Below are 16,431 nucleotides of genomic sequence, written 5' to 3' on the forward strand. Positions count from 1 at the left end.
CCATCAATAGAGCACATGTTAAATGGATCAAGGACTGGCCAACTGACAGTCTTAAAAAGTAGTTGTCCAGGGGAATTATAGAATCATAGAAACCCCCTGCACTGAAGTAGGATCAAGTATACCAAGACCTTTGCTGTCAGGTGTTTGTCTAACCTGTTTTAAACAACCTCCAATGATGGGGAATTCCACAACCTCCCTTGGAAGCCTATTCCTGTGCTTAACATCCCCATTTGATGACATAAGGATAGTAGTTGTTGTTGAGGGTTCCACAAGGATTGATACTAGCCCTGATGCTATTCATTGTTTGATCAATGATCTAGAAGTAAATATAGAATTGCTGCAGATGATACAAAGACTGGCAGAATGGTGAAATGATGTTAGGATAGTCAGTCATACAGGGTGATCTGGATCACTTGGTAAGCAGGGCCCATTCAAACGAAAGTGGGTTTTAATACAGCCAACTGCAAAGCCATGCATCTAGGAACAAGGAATTTAGGTCTCACCGACAGAATGAAGAATTGTATCCTAGAAAGAAGTGACTCTGAAGCATAAATTCAGGGTCTGCATTTTAAAGAGAATGTTGAAAAAATTGAAGAGGTGCAGAGGAGAGCCACAATATGATTGTAGGACTGGAGAAAATGTCTTTCACTGAGGTATAAGAGCCTTCAGAGGAGAAAATACTGGATGGTAAAGGACTCTTTCATCTATTGGAGAAAAGCATAACAAGAACCAATGGCTGGAAGTTGAAACCAGACAAATTCAAATTAGAAATTAGGCACAGACTTCTAACGGTGACCGTGATTAACTATTGGAACAAACTACCAAGGGAAATAGTAGATTCTCCATATCTTGATGTCTTAAAATCAAGATTGGATGCCATTTTGGAATATATGCTTTAATCAAACACAAATTATTGGGCTCAATCCAAGGGTAACTGTGTGAAATGTAATGGCCTCTGGTATACAGAAGGTTAGACTAGATGATCTGCTGTGTTTTCTGGTCTTAAACATAATATATTTCTATTAGGAGATTCATTTTTCAGTCATAATCTGCTTCACATATTGTCAACATGGCATCTCCATGTCCTGTTAATGATTTTTTTTATTATTATTATATGTCAGCCAGTTGAAAATAGCGGTCTTGTAATTGATTGGCATATCACTTCTGTTGCATTGCAACTCAGAGCAGTGGGACAAAATTTAGGAGTGAATTCCCTCTTCCTCCTCCCTTTTCATTTTTTGCTCTAGAAGACTTCCAGGTCCTCTACAGTCCCAACATTTGCTTGAGTTTGTCAACATAACACAGTGATAGGTGGGAGAGAGGGAAATGACTGTTCAGCCACACACTGAGGGTTAGACTTCAAAGTGCATAAGGCAGTTAAGTACCCAGTTTTTACTGAAAGTTAATAGGAATTAAGTACCTAACTCCCTTTTGGTACTTCTGATAATGCCAGGCAGAGTCTTTGTAAACTCAGGCCAAGTTCTTGTCCCCGATCCCTGAAATGGCTATTTAGCTCTACAATTTAATTCAGTGGAGTTTGACTACATTCTTATGTTGCAGAGAGCAGAGCAGTTCCTTAGGCACATGCTTGATTGTATATAAATGAAAATAATTCCTTTTCTTGCCCTCAGCACAAAATGGCATGCATCATGGGGAATTCAAAAGATTTTGGATGACTGACACTCGTTAACTGCTATTCACCTGCTTAGGTGGACCAGTCCTATCTCTCATAACGGCAATCTGCTTTCATGTTTCTTAGCCTGATTTCTCTTGGCAGCCAAACTGGATGTGGTTGACAGATTATGTCTGAAAAGACTTTGGTAATTGCTCGATCTGTTCAGCGACTATGTCAATGACAGATGGTCACACTGAATGTTTAAAATGTTCAGGACTTCTGGATGCTCCTTAAGCTTATGAGCAGCAAGCTTTGCCTACATTTCTGCTATCTATTAGCAAAAAAATTAAAATATTCCCGTGCATTGCTGTTTTCCCCCCCAAGTCTTCAGGCATGTTCCATGTGGATCTGTGTTTTCCTGATACATTCTCCTTTTTTTTTAAGTAGAGAAAGTCTCAAGATGTTACTGCAGACTGGCATAAGTAAGTGCCAGCTGCTCTTCCAGACTCGTTAATGAATTTATTTTTGCCTGAGAACTGCACATATGGCCCAGAGTGGAAATATTGGGGTCTGTAATTGTTACGAGGGCTGGCAGATTTCATTTTAGAAGAAATAAATATATTTTTAATCTGTGTCAGGGGTTTCTTAACTTTTTCACAGCATTGACCATATCTTAATGGGGAGATTGTGTCATGGATCAGCTCCCCTCCAATTCATAGTCACATAACATCCATGTGGCAATGGGAGCAATTGCATACATGGAGAAATAATGTTAGGAAAGTAGCTAATTCATTTGTAGCTGTTTTAAATACAATGCAATTAACAGTTGTAAACAAGGGGAGCCAGCACCCTCTGACCTGCTATTCTTCTATGGAGCATCAGTTGTCTATAAATCATGGACTGAGAACTGCTATCCTACAACATATGGCTTGGGAATATAGTTGTATACAGTAGCATATAATATTTCATGTAATGTATGTCTTCCTCTCAGGTTGAAATACTCATTTGGATATACTTATTTATTACTCTTCTTTTTTAAATTTTTGCTTATAGGTGCTTTCAGTCATTTAAGTTATTCTTAAACTTGACCACTGCCTAGGGAACAGAAATGGGCTAAAGCTATTTAGGATCCTCTTTCTTCTCTCAGGTAACTTGATGACACAAATTAGGAAGAAAGATACAAGTTTTCTTGAATTTTAATAGGCCTTCTAAGATTTTCTTCCCCCATCTATTTCTAACCACATTATAATATGGTTAGCTCCATACACTGTGATCAGATTGTCAAGGTGATACCAGGTTCTAGCATAGTTCCTTTGCTGCACAGGAGGGAATGCCAATCAATCCGTGTAACAAGCCAGGCCTCCTGCACCCACCTCAGGTTTCTTTGCATAGTGCTATATGTTAATTTCCAGCTACTTGATTACGTTAGGTCAACCATACCATGTGTCAGACCTACCTGTGCCACCAGTGTGTGGTAAGTTGATTTAAAATGACGGTTACTTGCTGTTGCAAGCCCTAGCAATCACCTAAGCACACCATTCTATGGGATAGCTGTATTCTTGTGCTAGCTACATGTCTGGAATAGAAGAGAAGTGAATATGTACCTGGTCTGATTTTGTGATGACCTTCCAAGGGATGTGAAGTGAGGAGACTGTCTGTCTCAGGTGGGGTACAGTTAGCCCAAGTCAGGACACTGTTGTGGTTATGCAGTGTAGTGGGCATAGACAGGGCACAATGCAGGACATGCAACTATGTCAGGTGAGCGTGTCAAAGACTACGTCGGCACTTTGAGCTGGGGATCTGAGTCCCACTTTTTCTAGCTCTTAGTGAGTTAGTGCCCTAAAAATAATAGTGTGGCTGTGATTGCATGGGCTCTGCTGAGTGGTGGCATGGGCTAGCCACCCTGATTACGTACCCACGGCGTCCAGGCGGGTTGGTACTCGGGGCAGCGAGCCTGTGCCGCCGCTTGCTGCTGCCTGCTGCTGGGTCTACACTACGATTTGTAGGGCACCAGCTCAAGGAGAGCTATCATGAAGTATGTCTGCTTGAGCTTGGACTCGGACCCCCAGTTCCAAGTGTAGACATAGCCAGAGTGTGATTCAGTTTACCGTACTTTCCTCTGTAGTGTAGGTGGGCCCCAAGCACGAGAGGGATTGTAGCCTGATCTGGTAAAGATTCCCTCGCTCCCTGTTCTTGTTGTCTTCTGATGACTTTTGCTGTTTTGAGAGTCTTATGGCGCCATTGCTTTGAGTCAGTCACATGGGTTCCTTGATGTATTTGGTGCTACCTTTGCCTTTCCTCATTTATTGAAACTGCCAGTCTCTGTATTTATTTTTGTAATAGCTCAATATGAAAAAATCAGGGAAAGAGAAAGAAACTGAGCTTTTGTATGTCTCCTGACTGCCTTCTTTGGGTTAGATTTAATTTACAGTATATTGAGGATTCAATTTTCAAACTTGGACACCTGAGTTAGGTCCTCCAGTTCCATAGTTAGATGTTCAAACTGGCACCTATTTTAAGCACCTCATTGCTAATTTGGGCATCCAAATCTAGAATTGATCACCCTAATTTAGGTGCCCAAGTACAAAGATGAGGCTCCTCAAGTATTTCTTTGGTGTTAGTTTCTATTCTGCATAGGTTCTTACACCATGCTTTTCACCATAGTATCAGACTACCTTCCAGTAATGAATTAAGCAATGTGACTAATATCAGGCATGTGGTGGTGTCATCCTCTCCCCAGACTTCTAGGTTTTTCGGGGTGGGAGTGGGGGGTTGTTCTTTAAAATATACCTGTTGCTATGTATTTATGTTAGAGAAGGTTTTCAGTCCTGTCTCCTTTATTGCACAGTTAAAAATTAAACATTTTTATTGGAGCTCCTCTTTAACATACTGAATATATCGGTTTTAGAGTTACAACTGTGAGCTGTAGCTCACAAAAGCTTATGCTCAAATAAATTGGTTAGTCTCTAAGGTACCACAAGTACTCCTTTTCTTTTTGAATATATGGGAAGGTTGTATTCCCATCACTTTGTGCTCAGTCTTAAGCCAGAGTCGTACTGTACGTTCTAATAGCAGAGCCAAGGATAATATGAACCCTCAGGGAAAGTGAACTGACATTTAAAAATACTTTTGAGTAACTTCTGAATGAATAAGTGTTTCAGGTGTTGAAGCCAGCACCTGCTCGGTGAGTTCTATCTAAAGCTGCTATTAAAGAGCCGATCAGGAAAGCTAAGCCAGTTGTGATAATGCTCACTAGGAAATAGCTGCATTTGCCAGCATCAGCTTTAGATATAGACATTGGCAAGCTGGCACAAATATTCAAGGAGTATTGGCCCATTTCCATGCTATCCTTTGTAATGATCTTTGTATTGCAGAAGATTTTCAAATTCTACAAATACCATTGTGCGGTACCTCTGTGGTTTGATTGCCACAGGTTTTCCTGGTAGTCTCTCTCTTTTCCAAAAGCAGCTTCTCCAGGTTCTTGGATCTGCCAGTGGTGGGGCTGTTGGGCATTGCCCTAAAGCAGCCCTCAGAACAAAGGACACTTTGCCTTTTGGTCCAGTATGTTCTGGATATTTGTTCCATATGGTAACTGAGGTGAGAGGAACCTACTTCTCTACATATTTATTTTTGAAAGTTTTCCCCTTTCTGCACACAACAATCTGAATAAAAATAAGAAAAAGAGCAAAACACACCCATCTGGTCTACCTGGCAGAGCATCATAGCCCCCGTAGGAGACCTTCCAGCTCAACACAACGGGGAAGAATCCAGTAAAACTAAACCAAAGAGCAAAATTAAAACATCTCAGTCTTTTAAACTTGTGGTTCATAGAATCATAGAATATCAGGGCTGGAAGGGACCTCAGGAGGTCATCTAGTCCAACCCCTTCTGCTCAAAGCAGGACTAATCCCCAATTTTTGCCCCGATCCCTAAATGGCCCCCTCAGGGATTGAACTCACAACCCTGGGTTTAGCAGGCCAATGCTTAAACCACTGAGCTATCCATCCCCCCATCACACACAGTCCTGGCAGGTTGAGTGGGTGCATAGTAAAAATGCATCATACTCAGGAGTCATATGTAAAGTGGCTAGGAGAAAATCTAAGGCAGTATGACATGAAACTTCTGCTAGTCCTTCAGTTTGTAAGTTGTATCAGTTTAGGTTCCCTTAAACCCATTTACAATGTGTAACTTTATACCCCTTTTCAGATCAGCTCTGAATGTGAGCATACTGATGTGTTCAAAAGCTTGTTTTTAAATGAGGAAGTAGTCCTTTTGACTTTCCACTGTACCAATGATTGAAAAGTGCAGTTTAATTTTTAGAGTCTGGGTATTTTTCTAAGTGGTTTCTTATGTAAGCAACTACACATTGCTATCTTGCATGCCAGATCTTCTTTCCCATCTCTCTTCCATTTGTGGCCTGTGATTCTATAATAGACTATCAGCTGATCTGAGAGAGATACTGCAAGATCTTTCAGCATTGGCAATGGATTTCAAATTTTGCCAGTAGTTAACTGGGTAGCTGTGTTACCTGATGTCCTTCACTGACCCTCACTAGTCTGTCTCATAATGTTGTTCTCGGGATATATTTTAATGACTATCTTTTAGTCACTGTGTTTCTTGAAATTGTAGCAGTGGTCACAATAATAATATTAAAGTAACTCACTTGACATGCTTTCACTTTTGAGTCCAGCTTTTAATTAAACAGCTCATTTCAAAAGCCATTGCTAGAAAAGTTGCCAGAAGAATTGCATTAATTTGAGAATATAAGGCCAGAGTTCCCTAGAGTTAGTTACAGCTGCAAATGAATGTAATATTGAATTTAATTGAGGACGTTACTGGCACTGTTGTCCATCATACAAACCAATACCTTTTTGTTTCTTCCAGCCTGAAAGTGATGAAATCTTTAATAAATGTGTGACTGCATGGGGTCTCCTGGGCTGGTGGTAAATACCAAGCACCAAGATACTGTTGAAATTAATTTGGAAACATAAAAATGTAGCACAGAAAGAAAAATAAAATAAAATACGTAAAATAAAAATAAACCCCCTCAAAGTCATGGAAAAGGGATGACTTTGAAACTCTCTGTAATTATTGTGCCCCAAACTCTGCATTCAAGAGTGCTTGTTAATCCGAAAAACCTCCAGGATTACATAAATAATGAAAGAGCTAAAAATGCCTTGGTTTTGTAATGTAGATGAAGGCAAGGTGTCATGTCAGGACCACATTTACATACTAGAATTATTTAGTTATCCTGTCTTGCCCTCGAAAGAAGTGAAATGATTATAAATATTCATAGGCTCAATTAAAATATTAATGGCACACTGATACTTTTGTTTTAGGTCTCCAAACACCCGTAAACAGTCTCATTTAAATATGATGAAGAGTGTAGGGGATAGCGTTTAAGGAGCAAGAATTATCCTTTTGCATGGGGATTCACGGTTATCCTGAAGTTACAAGTAAATAAGTTATTTACTCTGTGTTTACCGAGCAGTATGCAGTAGTTTAAAAAAAAAAAAACTTTGTTACAATAGTTTGATACAATACTACATGTACACATGTAACTCCCACTGACAGTCATGGGTATTCGGGTAGTTTAAGAACTGCAGGATCAGGTCCCTAATCAACGAATTATTGAGGTCTACTATCTAGTCTGGGAACATGTGTAATTCCGTGGACAAGTTTATGGTAGGAAGGTAAGGGAGATGTCATTTGATTTGTAAAAATCTCCCAAATCATAATTTCGGTGGTGTCATACTCCGTGACATGGCACAGGGGAATCACTCTTCTCCTCTCCTCCCCCCACCCCCCCGCCGCATGTCAAGTTCAAGGTCCTCTGATTGGTGGAAATTGTGAATAAAATATTGTCGGAAGTGGGTTGAGTTGGGTATCATTTGAAAGCCCTTTCTCCCATGAACACTATGGTACCAAGTATGGCAAACCTAGAACAATTACCGGTGTGTAGATATATATTCAAGAAAATATTTACAAATCAAGCTCTTTTTAATTATACTTTAACACGGGGGTGCATTGCTTGCATAAAGAAGATATTCATCTTTGGTAGTCCTATGGAAATTAGCCTTGACATGTAGGACTGAAAACATTTATTCATCAAAGTTATCATCAGTTTTGTCTCCATCTAGGACACAACTGCTAGACATGTTGTTCCACTGATCCTGATCCACACTGCACTTGCACATCTCTGTACAAGGCAGGCTGCTGGCCAAACATTTGCAGGTTGGTGAGCATCTGGTCTTTAAAGCACATGGGGATTTGATTATCTGACAGCTTGATTTGGAAGCACATGGTATTTCACACACAACTGGTGTGATCCGTCCCTCCTCCAGATGCCATCCATGCCCGACAGAGGAGGCTAGTTTTGGATGTGCTTGATCATCCTGGAGCCATACCATTGCTTGATAATTTGCCTTCTTGACAGCTGGTGTAAATGCATCCCTTGTTGGTGGCAATTTTTCCGAGCAAACTGAGCTATCAACGGGGCTAGCAGATATGATTGGCAGGATGCATACAAAGGTCATTTTCTGGGGCACCTCATGTAGTGCTGAGTTAAAGACTGACCATGTTGTAATGTACCTGACTCCTGAAATGGTGTGGTATGGTAAGTCCTGGGTGTCCATTTGATGGTCCATCTTCTATCTCTTCAGCTGAAGCCATAGTCAATGATTTTTCGCCTGTGGAGTACATCCCACTTTTGCATAATAACTATGTAAGGTCAAGGTTAGTGAACACAGAATGCTTTACTATAATCTGTTTAACTGATGCATAAATGAAAACCGGACTTCATGGTTCCAGAATTTTGGGCCATTTCCAGCACAAATCCAGGTTTTCTCCCCCCCCCCCCCCCCCCACACACACACACAAACCCACTCTCCTGTTGGTAATAGCTTATCTAAAGTGACCACTCTCCTTACAATGTGTATGATAATGAAGGTAGGCCATTTCCAGCACAAATCCAGGGTTTAACAAGGAAGTCTGGGGGGGGAGGAAAAAACAAGGGGAAATAGGTTAACTTGAATAATGACTTAGCCACTCCCAGTCTCTATTCAAGCCTAAGTTAATTGTATACAATTTGCAAATGAATTCCAATTCAACAGTCTCTCGCTGGAGTCTGGTTTTGAAGTTTTTTGTTGTAATATCGCAACTTTCATGTCTGTAATCGTGTGACCAGAGAGACTGAAGTGTTCTCCGACTGGTTTATGAATGTTATAATTCTTGACATCTGATTTGTGTCCATTTATTCTTTTACGTAGAGACTGTCCAGTTTGACCAATGTACATGGCAGAGGGGCATTGCTGGCGCATGATGGCATATATCACATTGGTGGATGTGCAGGTGAACGAGCCTCTGATAGTGTGGCTGATGTGATTAGGCCCTGTGATGGTGTCCCCTGAATAGATATGTGGGCAGAGTTGGCAACGGGCTTTGTTGCAAGGATAGGTTCCTGGGTTAGTGGTTCTGTTGTGTGGTATGTGGTTGCTGGTGAGTATTTGCTTCAGGTTGGGGGGCTGTCATTGCCGCTTGCTTTAATGAAGGAAGCAAATTCTTATTTCGGTTTCACCTGCAGAGGAAATACAGCTATTTGAGAATGATTTGAATTCTGTTCTGCCTTCTGCATCATCCACTATATTGTCAGCGATGCTCTAGTTGCAGGCCCTTTAATATTGGCAATGCTGCATGAAGATGAAGATATGCGTCTTGATTTTTGGGTTCCAGGGTGAGTTTGCAGCATTGGCAGTCAGAAAAATGGTCCTTTGGCTTGTAAAAGAAGCCAGCTTGATCAGGAAGTTATTGAACAAGAAGAAATATGGAACTCCAAGATGCTATTTGTTCAGTCACTTTTAAGAATACAATATAACACTGCTTTATTACACAAATTCTAGACTTAAAATGCTCCCTTCTTCAAGTATTACTTTCATTTCAGGGAGAACTTTGAAACTATTTTTGTTAAGAACACGCGGGGAAAATAAAAAAAGATGAGTCAATTAAGTGAGCAAAACCTTTCACTACATCTCTTACACTATATAGGGATCTGATTGTAAGGGTTGACTAAAGAGGAGTCAGTTAATATACTATATGGGCATATTGGCTGATGAACATTACTAATTAAAACATCGTTGTGGTCCCTTTTCACTGATACCTGTAATTAGCTGATATAAATTTGAATTATATATTGTCTGTACTTACCTATATGACTTATAATATTGATAAGTCTCACCACAAAACTTTGCAACCACAGCACATCATCTGGGCTCTGCCTTGTGAAATCAGGGCAGTGCCATCCTCATTAAGAAACAGCTGATCCTCCATGATCAGTCACATCACCTGCAGTTCCAGTACTTTCATCAGGTTTACACATTCAACTTGTTGCATGGGGGCTGCCTTGTTCATAAAAACGGGTCTATGTTCATAAAAATTATCACTGTTGCCAGTGCTGGTGGGAGTGCCACTGGGCAGGGTTTTAACCACATAGTCATCTAACTATGTTTAGAGCAAATCTAGATGACACCGTGGTTGAAATGTTGGCAGCCTCTCTATCATAGGACTCTGAGTGTTGCTATCGCTGGTGGAACTGCACCACGGACTGCAGTGGTGGTGAGAATGAAAAGGGAAAAAGTCTAGGTCAGCTCCCAGACTGCTGCGCTGGGCAACACAGCATGGGAAGGAGGTGGCCAGCCCTCTGTGTAGAAAGAAGTGGTTAGGGACTATTTAGAAAAGCTGGACGTGCACAAGTCCATGGGGCCGGATGCGTTGCATCCAAGAGTGCTAAAGGAGTTGACGGCTGTGATTGCAGAGCCATTGGCCATTATCTTTGAAAACTCATGGCGATCTGGGGAAGTCCCGGACGACTGGAAAAAGGCTAATGTAGTGCCTATCTTTAAAAAAGGGAAGAAGGAGGATCCTGGGAACTACAGGCCAGTCAGCCTCACCTCAGGCCCCGGAAAAATCATGGAGCAGGTCCTCAAGGAATCAATCCTGAAGCACTTTCACGAGAGGAAAGTGATCAGGAACATTCAGCATGAATTCACCAAGGGAAGGTCATGCCTGACTAATCTAATCGCCTTCTATGATGAGATTACTGGTTCTGTGGATGAAGGGAAAGCAGTGGATGTATTGTTTCTTGACTTTAGCAAAGCTTTTGACACGGTCTCCCACAGTATTCTTGTCAGCAAGTTAAAGAAGTATGGGCTGGATGAATGCACTATAAGGTGGACAGAAAGCTGGCTAGATTGTCGGGCTCAACGGGTAGTGATCAATGGCTCCATGTCTAGTTGGCAGCCGGTATCAAGTGGAGTGCCCCAAGGGTCGGTCCTGGGGCCGGTTTTGTTCAATATCTTCATAAATGATCTGGAGGATGGTGTGGATTGCACTCTCAGCAAATTTGCGGATGATACTAAACTAGGAGGAGTGCTAGATATGGTGGCAGGTAGGGATAGGACACAGAGGGACCTAGACAAATTGGAGGATTGGGCCAAAAGAAATCTGAGGAGGTTCAACAAGGATAAGTGCAGGGTCCTGCACTTAGGACGGAAGAATCCAATGCACCGCTACAGACTAGGGACCGAATGGCTAGGCAGCAATTCTGCGGAAAAGGACCTAGGGGTGACAGTGGATGAGAAGCTGGATATGAGTCAACAGTGTGCCCTTGTTGCCAAGAAGGCCAATGGCATTTTGGGATGTATAAGTAGGGGCATAGCCAGCAGATCGAGGGACATGATCGTTCCCCTCTATTCGACACTGGTGAGGCCTCATCTGGAGTACTGTGTCCAGTTTTGGGCCCCACACTACAGGAAGGATGTGGAAAAATTGGAGAGAGTCCAGCGAAGGGCAACAAAAATGATTAGGGGTCTGGAACACATGACTTATGAGGAGAGGCTGGGGGAACTGGGATTGTTTAGTCTGCGGAAGAGAAGAATGAGTGGGGATTTGATAGCTGCTTTCAACTACCTGAAAGGGGGTTCCAAAGAGGATGGATCTAAACAGTTCTCAGTGGTAGCAGATGACAGGACAAGGAGTAATGATCTCAAATTGCAGTGGGGAAGGTTTAGGTTGGATATTAGGAAAAACTTTTTCACTAGGAGGGTGGTGAAACACTGGAATGCATTACCTAGGGAGGTGGTAGAATCTCCTTCCTGAGAAGTTTTTAAGGTCAGGCTTGAGAAAGCCCTGGCTGGGATGATTTAATTGGGGATTGGTCCTGCTTTGAGCAGGGGGTTGGACTAGATGACCTCCTGAGGTCCTTTCCTACCCTGATATTCTATGATTCTATGATTATTACTTGTTTTTCAGTACACATGGAGACCCCAAGCATAAACCGGGACCCCATTGTGTTAGGCACTGTATAAACATGGTCTAAAAAGTAGGGCTGTCAATTAATCACAGTTAACTCATGCAGTTAACTAAAAAAAATTACTGTGATTAAAAAAATTAATTGTGATTAATCACACTGTTAAACAATAGAACACAAATTGAAATGTATTAAATATTTTGGATGTTTTTCTACATTTTCAAATATATTGATTTCTGTTACAACACAGAATACAAAATGTACAGTGCTCACTTTATATTATTATTTCTGATTACAAATATTTTCACTGTAAAAATGATAAAAGAAATACTAGTTTTAATTCACCTCATACAAGTACTGTAGTGCAATCTCTTTATGATGAAAGTGTAACTTAGAAATGTAGATTCTTTTTTTTGTTACATAACTGCACTCAAAAAGAAAATAATGCAAAACTTTAGAGCCTACAATTCCACTCTGTCCTACTTGTTGTTCAGCCAATTGCTAAGACAAACGAGTTTGTTTACATTTACGGGAGATAATGCTGCCTGCTTCTTATTTACAATGTCACCTGAAAGTGAGAACAGGCGTTCACATGGCACTTTTGTAGCCAGCGTTGCAAGATAAATACATGCTGGAATTGCTAAACATTCATATGCCCCTTCATGCTTTGGCCAGCATTCCAGAGGACATGCTTCCATACTGATGATGTTCGTTTAAAAAAAAAAAAAAAGCGTTAATTAAATTTGGGACTGAACTGCTTGGGGGAGAATTGTATGTCTCCTGTTCTATTTTATCCACATTCTGCCATGTATTTCATGCAATAGCAGTCTTGGATGATGACCCAGCACATGTTTGTTTTAAGAACACTTTTATAGCAGATTTGACAAAACAAGGTACCAGTGTGAGATTTCTAAGGATAGCTACAGCACTCGATCCAAGGTTTAAGAATCTGAAGTGCCTTCCAAAATCTGAGAGGGACGAGGTGTGGAGCATGCTTTCAGAAGTCTTAAAAGAGCAACACTCTGATGCTCAAACTGCAGAACCCAAGCCACCAAAAAAGAAAATCAACATTCTGCTTGTGGCATCTGACTCAGATGATGAAAATGAACATGCATCGGTCTGCTCTGCTTTGGATCGTTATCAAGCAGAACCCGTCATCAGCACTGACACATGTCTTCTGGCATGGTGGCTGAAGCATGAAGGGACACATGAATCTTTAGTGCATCCGGCACGTAAATATCTTGCGATGACGGCTACAACAGTGCCATGCGGAAGCCTGTTCTCCCTTTCAGGTGACATTGTAAACAAGACGTGTGCAGCATTATCTCCTGCAAATTCTAACCAAACTTGTTTGTCTGAGCAATTGGCAGAAGTAGAACTGAGTGGACTTATAGGTTCTAAAGTTTTACATTGTTTTATTGTTGAATGCAGTCATATTTTGTACATAAGTCTACATTTGTCAGTTCAGCTTTCATTATAAAGCGATTGCACTATGGTACTTGTATTAGGTTGTAATAAAAAATAAATATAAAATGAGCACTGTACACTTTGTATTCTGAGTAGTAATTGAAATCAATATATTTGAAAATGTAGAAAATATCCAAAAATATTTAAAAAATGGTATTCTATTATCGATTAATTTTTTAAATTGCACAATTAATCACGATAATTTTTTTAATTGCTTGACAGCCCTACTAAAAATATGGCGCTTGCCCCAAATCTCAATATAAGATAAGGGACGATAGGTGGTTACAAGAGAGAGACAGCAGTGCCCAGGAGAATACCATGGAACCATCCTGCCTGACAGAAATGGAAAATGTTCAGGAGGATCCAAGGGTGACAGGAGACTTTATTGCTCGGCTTGGGCAGTTGTCACAGAATTTTGCACAGATGTTAGGAAGGGAGAGGGAGAGAGAGACACTTTAAGTATGAGTGTAGAGGAGGATATGGAAGTGCCATAATACAAATTACCATTTCTGGTGACAGGAACTAGAAGAAATGTTTGCCTCTGAAGGGTTAAATGAAATTCTTGACAGCTATGACGTGAAGGCTACATAGACATTATTGCATTTATTTTGAACTTTAAAAACCAACAGTTTGATTAGCCGGAGCAGGTTTTCCCCCTGAGGGAAGACTGTGGAATGTAATTTCATTACAAAATATAGTGCTTGGACTTGAACTGAAGTAGGATTTTTTTCTTCCCTTAGGGAATTGACATTTCTGTTTCTTGACATTTCTCCCGCTGTTAGACTAGCTTCTTCGTGCTTATTTTTTCTGGTGAAATTGTAACTTTGTCTCCTCAAAGCCAGGGATGTCTTCTCCTGTAGATAAAACTGCTAATAGTTTGAATTAGCTTACCTGGCAGCATAATAGGCAGATCATTAGACAGCAAGGATATATTGACGTATTTAAATATAGGGTACCTGAAGATACAATGAATTATAGAAAAGGAATTAAGCGGCAGTCAGTGAAAATGGATACATTAAAATTGCCGTTAGCAAAAAGTTTTGAAAAATAAAACAACGATGGGGCTTAGGGTAAAAAATGATAATGAGCCACCTACTGTACGTTACAAAAAGAACAGGAGGACTAGTGGCACCTTAGAGACTAACCAATTTATTTGAGCATGAGCTTTTGTGAGCTATAGCTCACTTCATCAGATGCATTCAGTGGAAAATACAGTGAGGAGATTTATATACCCTACTGTACCTTAAAAGCTCTGGGTGGATGCATTTTAAATGCATCAGAAATAGAACAAAATAATGATTAGCTTGACTCCTGCAGCCCATTGTTTTAAAGATGTCACTTGTTTGCCTGCAGCTCAAATAACATTTTTGATAGGGTGTCTGGGACTTAGGCTCTCTCTGTCCTCTATCAAAGGACAGATAGATGCTGGCACATCTTTGATAGGGTGCCAGCAGTCAGCCTTTGGGCTAACACATGGTGTTGCATGTCATTTGGTATCTAATACATTGGAGTATCATATACATGCGGGGGAGTGGAATTTATGATCTGCTAGGTCTTTTCCAACCATTATGATTCTGTGCAAGTCGTGTCACACTGGGTTGTAGCAGGGGGGAGACATCTTTCTTCTAGTCATGCTTACAGGACAAAATGCTTATTTCACCCCTAACTCAGTAGCATATTGGCTAATCCAACAGTGACCGATGCATGGTTCCCAATCTTTTCCAGTTTGATTCCTCTTCATAGTTCATCTGCCAAAGTGCTGGAGAGTGTTTTGCTCGTAAGGTGAAGAAAGTACTCGTTCCACTCAGCAACTGACTTGCTGCTAGATGATCTTAATTGCTTTCCATGCTTACTTAGGTCCTTTAATTTTCTCCTCTGTGTGTGAGAATTGAAAAACTGAATCCCCTTCATACAGAAATTAAAAGGATATGAATAAAAATATTCAAAAACTCTTTACTCCTCTTTATCAGGTATCTGCTCTCTCAGGCAGACCAGCTTCCATTCTGCCTGAGAGAAGCTGTCTACCAGTAACTTCCAGCATCTCTGTTTTAGCCCATGTATTGGTTGTCTGTGATGCAGGAAACTGTTCAGAGCTCCAGTTTTTCCTGATAACTGTGTTGCAGCAAGCCTTTGCATTACTGAGCTGCTCTTCCCAAATAACGGAACTCCTTTGCCATGATTTGATCTGACTGCTTTCCCCAGTCTGTAATTAGCCTGAGCAGAGTATAGATTTAAGCAAGATATTATAAATAAATTCTCTATCAGATAAGGGTTCTCGTATTTTGGGGGGGATAGAAGAGATGTGTCTTCTGATTTTTTTGATGAACGGGTTTTTCAAGGCAGCTTTTCATAGAATCATAGAATATCAGGGTTGGAAGGGACCCCAGAAGGTCATCTAGTCCAACCCCCTGCTCAAAGCAGGACCAATTCCCAGTTAAATAATCCCAGCCAGGGCTTTGTCAAGCCTGACCTTAAAAACCTCTAAGGAAGGAGATTCTACCACCTCCCTAGGTAACGCATTCCAGTGTTTCACTACCCTCTTAGTGAAAAAGTTTTTCCTAATATCCAATCTAAACCTCCCCCACTGCAACTTGAGACCATTACTCCTCGTTCTGTCATCTGCTACCATTGAGAACAGTCTAGAGCCATCCTCTTTGGAACCCCCTTTCAGGTAGTTGAAAGCAGCTATCAAATCCCCCCTCATTCTTCTCTTCTGCAGGCTAAACAATCCCAGCTCCCTCAGCCTCTCCTCATAACTCATGTGTTCCAGTCCCCTAATCATTTTTGTTGCCCTTCGCTGGACTCTCTCCAATTTATCCACATCCTTCTTGAAGTGTGGGGCCCAAAACTGGACACAGTACTCCAGATGAGGCCTCACCAATGTCGAATAGTAAATACTTGTTAATTAAATATTTGTAAATACTTGAAACCAAAAGGTTAGGACCACAATAGATGGGGGTACCCTGAACTGAATACGCCTTTGCTGTTTGCAGATGGGCTTAAATCCACCCTTAGAAAGAAAGAGATGGATTCTCCAGCCCTCATT

At 40.9% G+C, this 16,431-nt stretch overlaps 1 protein-coding gene across 6 annotated transcripts in view; it reads left to right on the top strand.

Moving 5' to 3' along the window:
* Positions 1-16,431, top strand: part of EXOC4 (exocyst complex component 4) — a 606,961-nt gene that overhangs the window by 245,956 nt on the left and 344,574 nt on the right. Inside the window, exon 10 of one of the 6 annotated variants that reach the window (XR_012156858.2) lies at positions 7,756-7,849. The exons of the other annotated variants lie outside the window; for them this stretch is intronic. The gene's annotated coding sequence lies outside the window, so the exon portion shown is untranslated. The remainder of the gene's footprint in view (positions 1-7,755; positions 7,850-16,431) is intronic. 6 annotated transcript variants of the gene reach the window in all.

This window comes from Lepidochelys kempii, chromosome 1, assembly GCF_965140285.1.
Source record: "Lepidochelys kempii isolate rLepKem1 chromosome 1, rLepKem1.hap1, whole genome shotgun sequence".
Classification (NCBI taxonomy): Eukaryota; Metazoa; Chordata; order Testudines; family Cheloniidae; genus Lepidochelys; species Lepidochelys kempii.